Below are 14,286 nucleotides of genomic sequence, written 5' to 3'. Positions count from 1 at the left end.
GATGATATTAATCGAAGCGGTAAGAACAAAAGGAGGAGCGATAGCAGCAAACCGTTTCAACGCGTGCATAATCACGTGTAAAGCAAAGCAGCTGCTGGCTTCTCTGAAAAGGCATTAAAATCATCCTCGTTCAGTCAACAGAATCAGCAGAGAGGCCCCGTCGCGAGCAAATATATTGTAAAACCGTTACCTCGATCGCTTGCCTCTTAACACCTGAGAGCAGCCATTAGTCGACGCCCTATTCTTCGTTGAATCAATGTAAAGTGTTCACTGATGAGAAACGTTGAATATATGTACACTGTTTTCTTTCTCAAGGTGTGTATGAGTTTTTCGAATCGATTTAACGAGAATGGTTACTCTATAAATGGCCTATATTATTTCATTGAAAGGTCTAAGTTGGTCATGCGTCACTGGAATACCTTGGCAAATAGACGTTGAAGGTGTTTTAAGTACAAGATACACATTTTTCGTTCATCTCTTGAAATATATGATTTTATTCTAAAGAAACAAACTTTGATGTACGGTAGTTCTTAAAAGAATGTTCGACACGTGTTTTCTCTTATCAGTGTCCATATGGAAGAGATGAGAATTCTCCTTAAAATTGCTCTCACAGTGGACGTGTTTATAGACTATCTGAGCAATTATTATGACTAGAGGAAATGGTCGATAGTGTAAATGGAGGAATTTTATATTTCTGGATAACAAATTTAGAGAAATCTATCTTTTTACATAAAATATTAACAAAATACCCCATTCTCTCTAAGTTCCTCCACTTTTGAAATAACTGTTCGGCAGAACTTCCATCTCGTCGTATATCAATCTATCAATCTATTCAACAAATCTTTCTATTTCTCGAAGCATTAAGTCGGCGTGACTTGTACAAACATCTCTAAGCTTATAGACGGACCAAATACATATTTCTATCGTCATTGAGCGTTATAAAATTCTCTACCGGGAAGATTTATTGGAACGATATAGCGACTGCAAATCTATACGGAGCGATCTCGCGGGAATTTAGAACAGTTGCTCAGAAGTGTCGAATTTCAGCGTCTAATTCGCCATCGATCTTTCGAGCTGTAGACTCTAGATTTTAGAACGAAGGATGATAGGGAGACGGAAACTGCAACTTCGAGAAAGTTGGAGTATTGTGTCGATCCAGTTGGACTTTGACCTCGAAATAACGTCGTTCTGGAGATTAAGGAGACAGGATTCAAAGCGTATTGACCGCCTTCGACCTCAAAGCGCCCAGGGACCTCAAATTATTGAAGCACAATTTTTATGCTCCCCTTTAGTTGGTCCTTTGGCGAACGATTGAAAGAGGTAGAATCGCGAATCACTCTGAAGGATTATGCGTCTCTTGAAGACAAGATTTTTGTCCTGTTGAAAGCGATCGATATTTAGTGTAGCAGCGAACTTTAAAAGTTGTGGTTACAGTTTTCAGACTCTTTTTTTTATGAAGTTTCATAACCAGCGAGATATTTATCGAAGTGGTTTTTTTGACGTCTTTGTCAGTTGGACGGTGTGTCTTTTTAGGTTTTTTAATTGGAGGAAGAAGGTCTTTTTAGTGTAAGTTTTATATTCTTTAATTGGGAGACTCCTTTTTTTCGAGCGCCTTTTTTAAGATTTTCTTTTAATTGAGAAGAGCTTTTTTTAGAGTAATATTTTAGGCTTCTTTAAGCGAAAAGGGTAAAAATTCCATTTTTGGAAGTTGCATATTGTTTTAGTTACCACTGTCTTAATAAATGTAACGAGTAGGGATTGATATGTTACTAAATGTCGCAGATGCTCGAGGACACCACGTAACGATACTTGCTACTGAAATTACTAATACGTAAGTATGATGATAATGATTGCCAGAGACGATAGAATAATTACTAAAGACAATTCATTATTCTGTCATAGTAAATTAGACAACTTTTACTTGAAAATTCTACTAAATATTCTATGATATATTTTAGCATATTTACCAATCATCTTCACTGTGATCAAGATTTTACATACTGTAATGAATATAATAGAATTTCTCATAAATATAAATACAATACATATATAATAATGTTATACGTTGCGTATGTTATACACAGTTATGATGTACCTTGAAAAATATTGACATAAAATTCCGTCATAGGATACACATAGAGCGAACCACAATTCTTTATATTTTTATATCTTACCCTTCAGATATAACAATTCTATATTTCCCACAAGATTCATATTCTACGTATAGGAATCGAAGAAAAGGATCAACCTCTACGCATTAACATTCACATAAAACTTGTGATGCCGTATCTTCTGTATGATGGAATCCCCATATTCAAGGGCGAGTGTCTGGCATCTGGTAAAGAATGTTCGGGTCTCGGCCCTTTCTAAAAGCACATTTTCGAGGGAGATGTAAAAGAAAATGAAAAATATCGATCGGTGGCCGAGGATACGCGTTATCCACAACGCAGTATGGCACACGGTGTACCGAGGCGAGTAGAATTGCGCATGCATGTTCTTGAATATAAACTCAGCTCGAGTATCGAGAGTGGTTCGATTTGAATCATAGTATCCTTTTCTCTATTTCTCTCTCTCTCTCTTTCTCTCTCTCTTTTGTTCGTAGAATAAATATAGGCTTACTTCCCGTTTATCGAGGATGAGGATGTGTCGCGTGTCGGATTCGAAGCGCACGGATTTTAGAATGCTTTAGGGTACTAGGGGAGTTTTAGGACCGGAATTTGTAATATTTTGTAGCATTTGCCACAGCGGTGGAAAATATTTTCATTAAAATACCTTTGCCCTTCTATTTTTTTATTGGTAGGAGGGAAAAGAAGAGAGAAAGGGAGAACAAAAAAAGGAGAAGAAAAGAAAAGGTGGAGGACAGAAAGGAAAAGGAGAATAGATAGTAATGCTGGAGAAATGAAGGGAAAAGAGGAAATTAGAGGTAGTCACTTTTTCTTCTACTCATCGCAGTGGTTGAACTACAATGACCAATATTTGTTTAACATAGAAATTTTTATTAGTCCTATAAATCTTCGTTCTCTAATATTTTATTGTCAATCCCTTTTGCCATATAACACGATCAAGACTGTTAAAGACACAGATGTACAAATTTTTAGTCGAGAGCAAAAGAAGGTGTAGAACGATGGAATAAGTAAAGTATTTAAAATATTTGTAAAAGGCTGGTTAAATAGATTTTATATCGCGATAACCTTTGTCCTTTCGTTAAAATAGAACACGAATTAATTTATCCTAATCCTTTTATTGAATCACGGAGAGATAAGAAATTTTAGAACTGTAGGATAAATAAACTATATTTAAAACGTTCGTAAAAATTGTCCCGATCACTTTTACGTAGACACGACAACCCTTGTCATTCTTTTGAAATGAAACAGCAATGCATTTATTCGTAACTTTCTGCTCTTTTAGAAATACAAAATGAAATTGTTTAGAATTCTCTCGCGATAGAAATTAAACTTTGACATCCATCAGTAGCTTAGCCGGTGTTATTCGCTGCAGAAAAAAATAAATATCGCTCGATTCGATCCTCGGGAATACTCATGAAACTTTCATACCCTTTTTCGACTGATAAATATGTAGCTGGGCGAGAGAAACGGCGTCCACGCGCTTGTGCCCGGATACATTATTAAAGTATCAAGTGAACCTGCAAATACGCGAGACGCGTCGATATCCTGTTTCATTTTTAATTACTTCCGCCTACGTTTATACGCGCGGCTCGAAATCATTCGAAAGGTAAATGAATTTGTCGGTCGAGGCTAATTCGATTATCCCCCACGGTTTCGTAGCACGAAACGAGATCGGTTCTTGGTTAAATGTCGATCGCCGTGCTGTGAAAGAACGATCCTGAATAAACAGGATCATTTTTATCCAGGAAATTAATATCGTTCGGATACTCCGAAGCGTACATCGAGGAGTTTTAGCGTGGTAAAATCACAGTAGAAGGAATAACAGAATAATTTTGTAACTTTTATTATAATCTTCGATAATTCGTTAGAACGTTTATCAATTTATAAAATCGTGTTTCTTTATTAGCTGAAAGTTCGATGAACCAATACCGGATGTATCATTGCTAAAATGTCTGTTATCGAGAAAGAACAGATTTCGCAAGCTATACGATATGTGATACTAAAATATTTTATATTTTTGCCGGTTAAAAGACACAATATCAAGAGCAAATATTTCACTACGGTTCATATCACATACACCTTACACAATATAGAGACGGCTACTGTACGAGGATTATTTGTCAACTTTGTAGGCAATAAAAAGCAGATCGTCGGTGAATGTGCGAATTCACCAATAAGAAGAAACGTGGAGAAAAATTGAAGAACTTATTGATCAAACAATGTCGAATAACTATTATCTCTAATTTATTACAATCCGATATATATAAATCGTCTGTACATGGTAATTTACCATTTCCACCGTTGTAGAATCTACTTCTTCTTGCTCGGTTTCGGAAATTCCTCGATTGAAACCTCTCGAACTGAGCATCTGTTTCTTTCGATGGAAGAATGGCGACAAAGCCGAGTAAGAATGGTCCGCCGTCATGATTTATGTTTGCTCGTCGACGAAGGGGCAACGGGAACATAGACCGTGCAACGACGATGTTCATGTCGTGTTACGATCGCAATTTCACCGGCCATTAACCCCTCACCTCCCTCCCTTGTGTAATGCATCCTTCGTGATATACTAGTGGTTTATTAAGGATGATAGAGAAATACGTACGGCTGGTAAAGAAACTTTTAGCCGGAGTAATCTTTCCCGTCGTTATGGATTTCCTTGGAAGTTTTCATTTTCCCCGACACTTTTAGCCCGCAATCCCGTGAATTCGTGGACATGAAATCGCGATGCCTCTTCGAGAATCGCGCGTTGATGGTGCGCGTAACGCAGCACACGTCGGAATGAATGTAGCACGCGGTCGATTATGGAGAAAATTTCAGAATCTAAATTACGCTGATCGTGGTAGAACCGATTAAGGTAGAATGTAATAGAATAGAATCGCGTTAAGATTAGAAATTGGGAAAGTAATAGATGAGTGTGATGGAATTGCAAAACGAAAAAGAATAGGATGGGCTTGAAATTAAATGGAACTAAAAAGATGATCGAATAGAATGGGTCGAAGTAAAATGGAATTAAAGAGATTTGTGATTTACTGATTCTTATGAGAATAAAGAAAGAGTAGAATGATGAAACGTATTGTTTAAGAAATTTTCTTAACTCGTTGAATGCCATTACAGTCTTATGTGTTTTACCCTGGCGATCACAATATACCATACCATACCATAACGTTTAATTTTTGTTTAGTTTTATATTCTAATAAAAAATGATTACCAAAGGGATTCACATGGATATAAGAATTTTCCCAAGTTTGCACTTTTTTAATAGAGATCCATCTTTCATTTTACTTTTTTAAAGATTTTTAAAGATTGTTCTTTAATTTTCTATACTTCCGTAGTAATTCTATCATTAAATACGTGGCTCAGAATTTTGATATTAAACGATGCTATTTGTCTCCATAAATGTTTATCGTTTTTCTGTTATAGGTAGCCGTCCAATAGCGGTGCTTTCAGGCGTTCATACGTCGACACAGCCTACGGTAAGAATGCCAGCCTTTCGTGATACAGTTATTTAGAAGGTCCCTTTATGCGTAAAGCATAATCGTAAAGTTTGTCTGATAGTAATAAAAGTGACTTCATATACATAGCGTCAGTTATTCTACGCGAACAGCTACATTTATGGTTGAATCGCGTCAAAAAGTTTGAACACACATTTGTTGCGTGTTCGTGATTCAAATACGCAAACTTTAGAATCTTGATCTTTTTTCTATTGCCGTGAGTAATTTATCAAATAATTTTTCACTTGTCGTTCGTTATTATATTTTTATTCTAAAGACTTATTTTATTGTTTTTTTCTATTAGTGCCTTTGAAATAAAACAAGTAGTTTCGGTTTTAAAATTAAATAAAGGACAGGAATCGCTGTTATTCGAAAAGAAGCTTAAATAAAGAAATAGAATTTGAGAAATTGAAAGGATAATAATTAGTCTAAATAATAGTTTCATCGACTTTATTTTATATATTTTATATTCTATATTCTATGTTCTGTATTCTAAGACTAAGACGTTTTCCTAGCCTTACAATATGTCTTAAGCTTCCAAAAACTATAAAAGAATCATCGTCAAAGTGCGCTATTTATCGTCTGAACTCCATGCAAAACAAAGTTTTCGAACATTAAAAGTTTCTTTGTTTATCGGAAGAAGGTTGGGTCGTAAAAATTTGAAAACCGTAGCAGAGTTAAATAACCAGCAGAAAACTTTTCGAGTACCTAACAAACCTTCTAAATATCTAGCAAAATTATCTAATACAAAGTTACCTAACTATCGAGACCAAAAATTGCTTGCCCTTTGACCATAATAAGAAAATGAAAATCGCGAAAATCGTTTGTACCTACCGATATTCATTGCTTCAAAAATACCTAAATGAATTCATAAATTCAGCTGATAGAGCTTGAAACGGAATTGCTAATCGTCTACAAAGGTAGCAAGAATCGAGGAATCGGTCTTAACGCGAGTAACTCGTTTCGTAGGTGAACCTATCCGAATAAGGGTGGATGCTCGACAGGGGGAAAGGAAATTGCTCGAACAAATTGAAAAGCGTGGACGCCTCCATTAGACTGAACGAGCCGGGCTCGATTTTACGGACCCTCAGAATTATACTTTCAAAGTGCTTTAGAAGGCAGATCGCTGCTTCACCTCGAAACTTCAATTTGCCCCCTTTCGATCCTCAATCAGCGTAAGATTCACCTTTTCGACACCTTTTTTATGATAGTTTCATTTGACCGCCGAGTAGAAGGTTGCCCTACTTCCAAAATCGTGTCATAAATGTAGCTGTCTTGTAGTTCTTCGGCTTTCGATCGTGTTTTTCACAGTATGATACATTGCGCTTTTGTTCCGACGTTTTGCGAATATCTCGATATTAGGTACTCTTTTCATACAAATAGATTTCATGGTGATGCAATAACAGTAAATACTGAAACACGTATCTATGTTGTAATCATTTTATTATAATCAAAATCGTTTTGTTATAATCGAAAGTATTACAATGAGTATAAATTTGCAAGAAATTTAAATGTACAAAAAAGGGTCGCTGTCCATGACTTATTTTTATTACTCGTACATTGTTCAAATATTCTTGAGAAAATTAATATCAATGCGTCTATTAGAAGGATCAGGTATCTTCATACATTCGCATCTGTACCATACACTTTTCGTTTCGAACTTCAATGTTCAATGTTCCCTTTTCAACGATATTTTATCCAAATTGGAAATTCATGGCGAAGACGCGAAGAAAGGAGCTCAGCTCGACGAACAAGCGCGTTTTATTAAATTACCAATCGGTTGGTTAATGATCGTGAGCTTTTCGCGGTCAGACCAGTGTCCAAGAAAACCAGACGCGCCCGTCTTTGTATTAGAGCATGTGTGCTCATGTGTGTGTCTAATGTGTGTCGTATGGTTGTGTGTAGCGGAGACGTTAGCAAACAACCGTGGGTTCAACATCGATTACCACTTTACGCAGCGACTGGACTACGTTGATGATGCTTATTCGTTTGGTACACAAGCTGTGGTTAAACGAGACACAAGTACGGCTGGCGGAAAGTGGATTGGTCAACACGGAAGCAGCGCCTCTTTGTTTTTTGTACTTCCGATGGCGAGCTGCTTGGTCGTTGCAATGACTCCGAGTTATCGGGTTTGAGGGTGAAAATGCACACAGCTTTCAGAATATGAGAAAATTTTAGTTGGGGAAAGTTTTTTTCTTTTCGTTGTAATGATTTAAGCTTACGTTTGGTACATTTAATCTTTCAATTTTTTAGATAATTATAGAGGGTTGTTAGATTTGGGGAGCCTTAATTTTTCAATTGTTCGATTTTTGTAGAGTTGCTAGGCTTGGAAGTTAAATTTTTTTAATTTTTTAGTGAGTTGTCAATGATGATATATTGTTAGATAATGGTGCTGTAGGTAATTAATCATCTGTCAATCTTTAATGTTGATAATTGCTGAATCATTTTGCCCAAAATTATGTTACATTACTGCAGCATTATAGCGTCGTCAATTAAATGAAATATGACATTAAGCATAACAGCATTGAATATTAATCCAAACTAGTCCTACGATAAATCAATCGAAACGTGAATAGAATTCTTTGCACATTCCCTGAGGCCTTTCGTATTCTGTGGTATAAACAGAATATGCCCGTAACCGTAGCCTTTTAACTTTTAAATTAATGTGATACAGTTTTATCGTTAACTGTAAACTTTTAGTGTTTTTGAGATAAAGCCAAGAATTGGCAGAGTCTTCTCAAGAACTTAATTTTCTTTTATTCTTGCTTTATCCGTTTCACTTTATTGGAATAATAAAATAATAAAATAAATTCTTGAGAAGAGTTTGTCACATTTACTGGACTTATTTTTGTTAAACTTTCTTTCATCTTTGTTTGTTCTTGATTGGTTTAATACTCATATCGTTTCAGTATTTAAAGTTACATTTAGTATTCCGAAATAGTTGATTTCCGATATTAGGTCATAGGTCACGTTTTAGCAATCTAATGGTAAAGCTTGAACGTCTCTCAACTATATAGGGAACTGATAATGTTTTATTCTCGATTATTTTATCTTTAACGAAAATTATAACTATTATAATTTTGGATCCTTGGACGACTCTCATGATACGTTAAACTTGCAAACGTCATTCTAATTCGATTCATCTTCAACTATTTTCAAGATCCGTCAAATAATCGCTCTAGGATAATTCTAAGAAGCTAAGTGACGATTCCATTAACGAGCTTCTATTTCAAGAAGGGAGACGTTTCCTTTAAGGATGTAAAATAATTAAACATATTATTATCCTGCAATTTATGTTTCACGAAAATACTTGAACATAAGCAAATATGATTTCAAGTTTCTTCCAGTTATGTAAATATCTTAAATACGCATATATTTAACTTATAATTTTGATATAAAAAATCTACTTTACTTTACGGTCTTCTATTTTCGCGCATAATCTCTCACAAACTTGATCTCTTCCTTTTTTACATCCATTTCAAACTTGCCAACTGAAACTATCACCAATAAAACAATAAAAAGATTCTTGTCAACATTCGCTTCAAATTTTCCATTCAAAACACTCACGAAAAAAAGAGTAAAGCATAAAACAAACAAAAGAAGGAAAAAAGCAAGAAAATATTTTCCAATAAGCATTTGAAATATTTAGATAAAAAGGGGTTGAATGAAAAAATCTTTGATTTCATCTAATAAACAATTTTTATTAACCGAGAGGAGGATACGAATGAGCATAAGGAAAATTAAAAAAATTTCTTTCTGTATAACATCACCTGTTAGTATTTTCCAAAAAAAAAAAAAATAAAATTAATTGCCATTGTAGAACGTAGGTAATACATACTTCTAAAAATTTCAAACTAAGAGAAGCTAGAAACAAGGATGGTACCATAAAGAAAATTTTCTAAAATTTCTTTCTGCATAACGCTACAAGCAAATACTTTTCAAAAAATAAATATAATTAGTTGGCATTATAAGAGCGCTATCGTAGGTAATATGTATAAAAAATTCGTAAAAAATTGTAAGCCAGAGGAAGCTACAAACAAACATAGATAGCACCATAAAGAAAATTTTCTAAAATTTCTTCCCGCGTAACGCTACGTGTAAATATTTTCTAAAAATAAATATAATTAGTTGCTGTTATAATTCACTATCGTAAAAGCACCTTGAGATCTTTGCACGGTACCTGTACTCTGTATCCTTCCCTGTACTTATCTCGTTTTAGTAAAAAAAACTGCACTTGTACCACTTTCCCACAGAGCCTCTCGTTTCATCCAGCGTCTTTCATTCCACGGTGCATGAAAACCATCGTTCGTTGGTAACTGTTAAGTAGCAAGTTTCCTGACAGATTTCCAACTTCTCTCTTTTCCTCTCGTTTAAACTTTCGTTGTTTCTTGTTCAAACGTCGATTTAAATAACGCGAGGCGACGTTCGAAGAGCATTTAAAGTATGATTACACGGCACCACGGTACATTAATTTAGACGAGAATGAGTTGATTTGATCTTGCTGTCTGATAGAGAATGATTATTCCGTGCGAGATATATATCGACTGATGACGATGGAAGGGGACGATAACGACGCAGCCACGATAACGATGATTCTCGGCTGGAAATAATTATCCACGGGCCGTGTCGAAATGGACAAATGGTTCATCGAGTATGGAAACTCTCGAGCAGAGTCGTGCACTTAATTGGAGCACATATTAATTACGCAATTTCCAACGGAGGATTATATCGCTGTCCTACAACGGACTCTAGGCTTCCGTTTGTCCCAAGAGCCATCGTTTGTTTCCGGTTTCTCGTGGATCTTTCGAGTTTAATTTTAGCCACTCGAAAACATACCGAACTTTTCGGACTGTTTCGAGAGACTCGAACTTTTGGAAATTAATAATTGGAACGTATGCAAATTATTAAGTCGGTAAGCTCGCTCATTTTTCGCTAGCGTAGTTTATTTAAAAAAATGTTTAAGAATTGCTTAATGAATGTATAGGTATTTGAATTTTTTGATAAAAGATATATATATTTATAGAGAAATGGGATAAATAAATTACTCCACGATTAGATAGAATACGTGACGTGTTGTTTTAAGAAAAAGCGATGAAACTTATTACTCAACCCAAACACGTGTGCTTTTATTGAACTTTCGTTGTAGCTCCTTTTAATCTCCTTCGAATTATTGAGCTGGCTGCAAATGATTCCGTGTGATTCGTGACGTTGAAAATTCGAAGGTTTTATTCTTCTCGTGTGTATCCTATCTCGAGATAGTAAAAATTAGAAATCAATTTCTGGAACATAATTAAACAGTGATTAAAACAAATTTCAACGAATCTCTTGTTATCGATTCTGTCCGATTAACCGCAACCTAAAACCATCCAAAAGTAGAACATTCTTAAAAGCAACATCCTCTACGTATATCTACAGCATCTACAGATATTCTTTGCGAAAAACAAGATAAAAAAGTAGATAAAAAGCGGCGGGAGACTGCAGTCCCATTTATCTAGCCAAAGAAGGAATCACGAGGGCATCGTTATCGACAGGACTGGGGAGTAAAAAAGGCGGCTGCTTAGCTTCTAAACTGTCCGGCTACAGGTTACAGATTTTCCTCGGTTTGCTCGGCAGGTAGGGCTCAGGAATCGACGTTCCGCAAAATAGTTCCACAAGGTGGCCCTGCACAACGGCCTATTTTCCGTATTTTCACTCTCGTCCTCGTCCCGCGCGCAGCTTTTGTTGCTCCCTTTTCATCGCCCCGGCCGTGGATTCAGGTCAGCTCCGGTCGTTGCTTTTACACCGACGACCCTCCACCCTCATCGGGTCGCTCCACACATACATACATACACACACGTACAGTGACATAGAGTCAAACACCTGCATATACCCGTATATAGGTGATATACAAAGGGAGGCAGAGGGGAGGGGGAGAGAGAGAGAGAGAGAAAGATGTACGAGTCATCAGGCCACGCTACTCGATTCGAGACGGCGTACCAGTCCACGAAAATTGCCGGAAACGTGCTACTTCGTTGGGAATAATTGCCACCGACTCTCTGGCCATCGATGAAAGATCGATTGTCGACCGTTTGTACGGAACGTTATCTGGATACTCTGACCCGCGGATGGAAAAATAAACCCCGTCTTGATTGAGTTTTGATTCCATGTTTGTCTGTGTTTGGGGATGATGCTCCTCTCGTGGTTGAATGTTTGCGATATCTTCCTCATCTGTGGTCTCGCGTTTTTCTAAGTAACGTTCAATCAGTCCGAGTATCATTAATACTGAGAGTTAATATTTAACGGTCATGTCTGGATCTAGGGATGGTAGATACAGATTTAGGAGCGAAATTGGTAGATACTGGAACTTTGGTAAGTTGATTTCTGTTACGTCGTATTCTGGTATTCAGATGTTTGGAAGAAAAGTTGTATGCCTTTAAAAGGGATTTACCAGCGTTGTTAGAAATTTAATAATATAAATATATAGCGGAGTTGGGAAAGCTTGGGACCACTTCTATACAAAGGAACATTATGGTTGTAGCCGCTTATTTATGTCGTATGTTCCATAAGAATCTGTCTGGAGTTCAAAGAGTTAAGAAGGGAGATTTAGGTCCGAAGGATGAACCTCACACTGGATTAACAAGTGAATCTACTGCAAAAAAAAGAAATAACTTTATAAAAAGGATATACAATAGTATTTACTGAAAGATGATATTGGTAAAATGTTAGTAAACCTTTGTGAGGTATTTTATGTTTATTTAAAATTTGGGCAAAACTCAGAGTATCCACAGTAAAGTACTCCTTACAATATTTAACTTCTATTTTTATGCTCACAAAGGTATGTATTCGCGTACAAATTCATAGCCCACACATCAATAAACGATCAAGTTTTCATCATGATCGACGTAAATTTTCAGTTCAGACATTTTCCCCAGCTACTTTTTGAGCCTCTCTATCAGAGCAGAAAAGATCGATAGTGAGAAGAACAGAACATTCCGTTTGCCATTCTTTCGAACGTATTAGAGCACGAAAGGTGGTACCGGGTTCAGCTGATCGCGTTGAGAAATTTAATGAAACCTAATGAAAGGGGCGGGTATTAAAGGTGTAAGTTCAATCTCGCTGAACTGAATGCTCTCATCTAATGTAAGAATCGCGCGCGCTGGGATTTCGAAGTGTTCGGTCCGTGGCAAAAATCGTGAGTGGTCGTTATGGCAAATTGCATCCACTTGAACGACATCCTCCAAAATGCAATATCAGAAAGGGGGCGGTGCACTTGCACCCGCTACCACCGCGGCAGAAATTAGGTAAATAAGGACAACAGCAAGCATTCGAGTCCGATTTATTCATCCTTTGGCGACTTTCATTTTGCTATTTCATTCTATCTTTTACTTTGAGATGCCTTCTTGTACAATGCAACTAATATTATCAGTGAAATCTTGCGAGTTATTAGTGGCAATAAAATTTCGTGCATAACAGTAATAAGATCAGCAATAATAGATGCAAATACAATTTTACAAACTACGAGTCATTTGATCATTTTACGTGAAATTGTAAAATTCTGTTATAATTTGTAACTTGATAATTCGTCAATATTATTCATTGCTGAGATATTATTAGATACACAAGGGCTGGAGTTTCTAGTATACCATAACTATGCTGCAATGATTATGCTATACGTGGAAAAATTGATTAAAATTATTCATGAACTTTTCTCTAAATCTCTATTTTGTTGGCGTTGAAACTAGACAAAATTTGTCTTTTGTACGATACTTGCAATTTGATTATTTGAACATCTACATTATTCTGCTACATTATAAATCTTATACTACTCTACTGTCACTATACTCTCCACACTTAGAGTCTTTCTTAGTGTTATAACAACCGACTAACAAAATATAGAATGGCAGAAAAAATTGTAGTATCAAAAAAGTAACGCAAGAGAAATTAAATTGTGTAAACTGTCGTATAAAATAATGATCTGTGATCATTTCGATCACTCTTCGTACTTTTAGTATCACACTAAAATAATTAAAGGAATATCACAGACGATGATAGATCCTCTGAATTTAAATTGTAATAAATCGCTCGCATATTCAGTGACTTTTTTTAATCTCTTACCATTCACCTTCAATCTCTTTTTTCGCTCCATCTCTACTCAATTTTTCCTCGAAACTCGTTCAACCGCAACGACATAACAGACACGAGTTCCGAGCGATGTTTTCGCAGCTGGGTTGAAAGGGTGGCTCGTTTGTAACGACAACTGTGGTTCAGGGGTGAATATTTTGTCTTCGTCGTTGAATCGAGTCGTTCGGCTCGCCATTCTGTTACCGAGTCTCCCCGGGGCGAAGCCGCGTAATGACCAGACATCGTTACACGCGTTAAAACGGACCTATGTTTTAACTCCCATAAAGGCTATTTGCTTTAAAGGAACAAACGAATTTGCCAATTCGCAAACCTTTCCACGATCATCCTTTGCCTCCGTGTCGGCACATCATCGATATTGCAAATACTTCCTTTTTTATTCATCCAGCACGAAGGAACTTCTCATAAAGAGTTAGGTGACTTTACATTATCTTTTACATAAACTTTTTATATTGTCTTACAATATTCCTCTTTTTCACAGAGAAAGAATGAAAAAATTCCGTACATTGTCGATTTCGATTAAAATTGTCTTTTCCTTTGATTTTGTACGT

At 36.2% G+C, this 14,286-nt stretch overlaps 1 protein-coding gene across 2 annotated transcripts in view; it reads left to right on the top strand.

The window, feature by feature from the left end:
• Window positions 1–14,286, top strand: part of nAChRa3 (nicotinic acetylcholine receptor alpha3 subunit) — a 99,812-nt gene that overhangs the window by 17,703 nt on the left and 67,823 nt on the right. For both annotated transcript variants that reach the window (XM_033336052.2, XM_033336049.2), the window contains exon 2: window positions 5,547–5,599. The gene's annotated coding sequence lies outside the window, so the exon portion shown is untranslated. The remainder of the gene's footprint in view (window positions 1–5,546; window positions 5,600–14,286) is intronic.

The sequence above is a fragment of the Bombus vancouverensis genome, chromosome 10, assembly GCF_051014615.1.
Source record: "Bombus vancouverensis nearcticus chromosome 10, iyBomVanc1_principal, whole genome shotgun sequence".
Taxonomy (NCBI): domain Eukaryota; kingdom Metazoa; phylum Arthropoda; class Insecta; order Hymenoptera; family Apidae; genus Bombus; species Bombus vancouverensis.
Note: the sequence above shows the minus strand (reverse complement) of the source record. Positions and strands in the feature narration are given on the sequence as shown.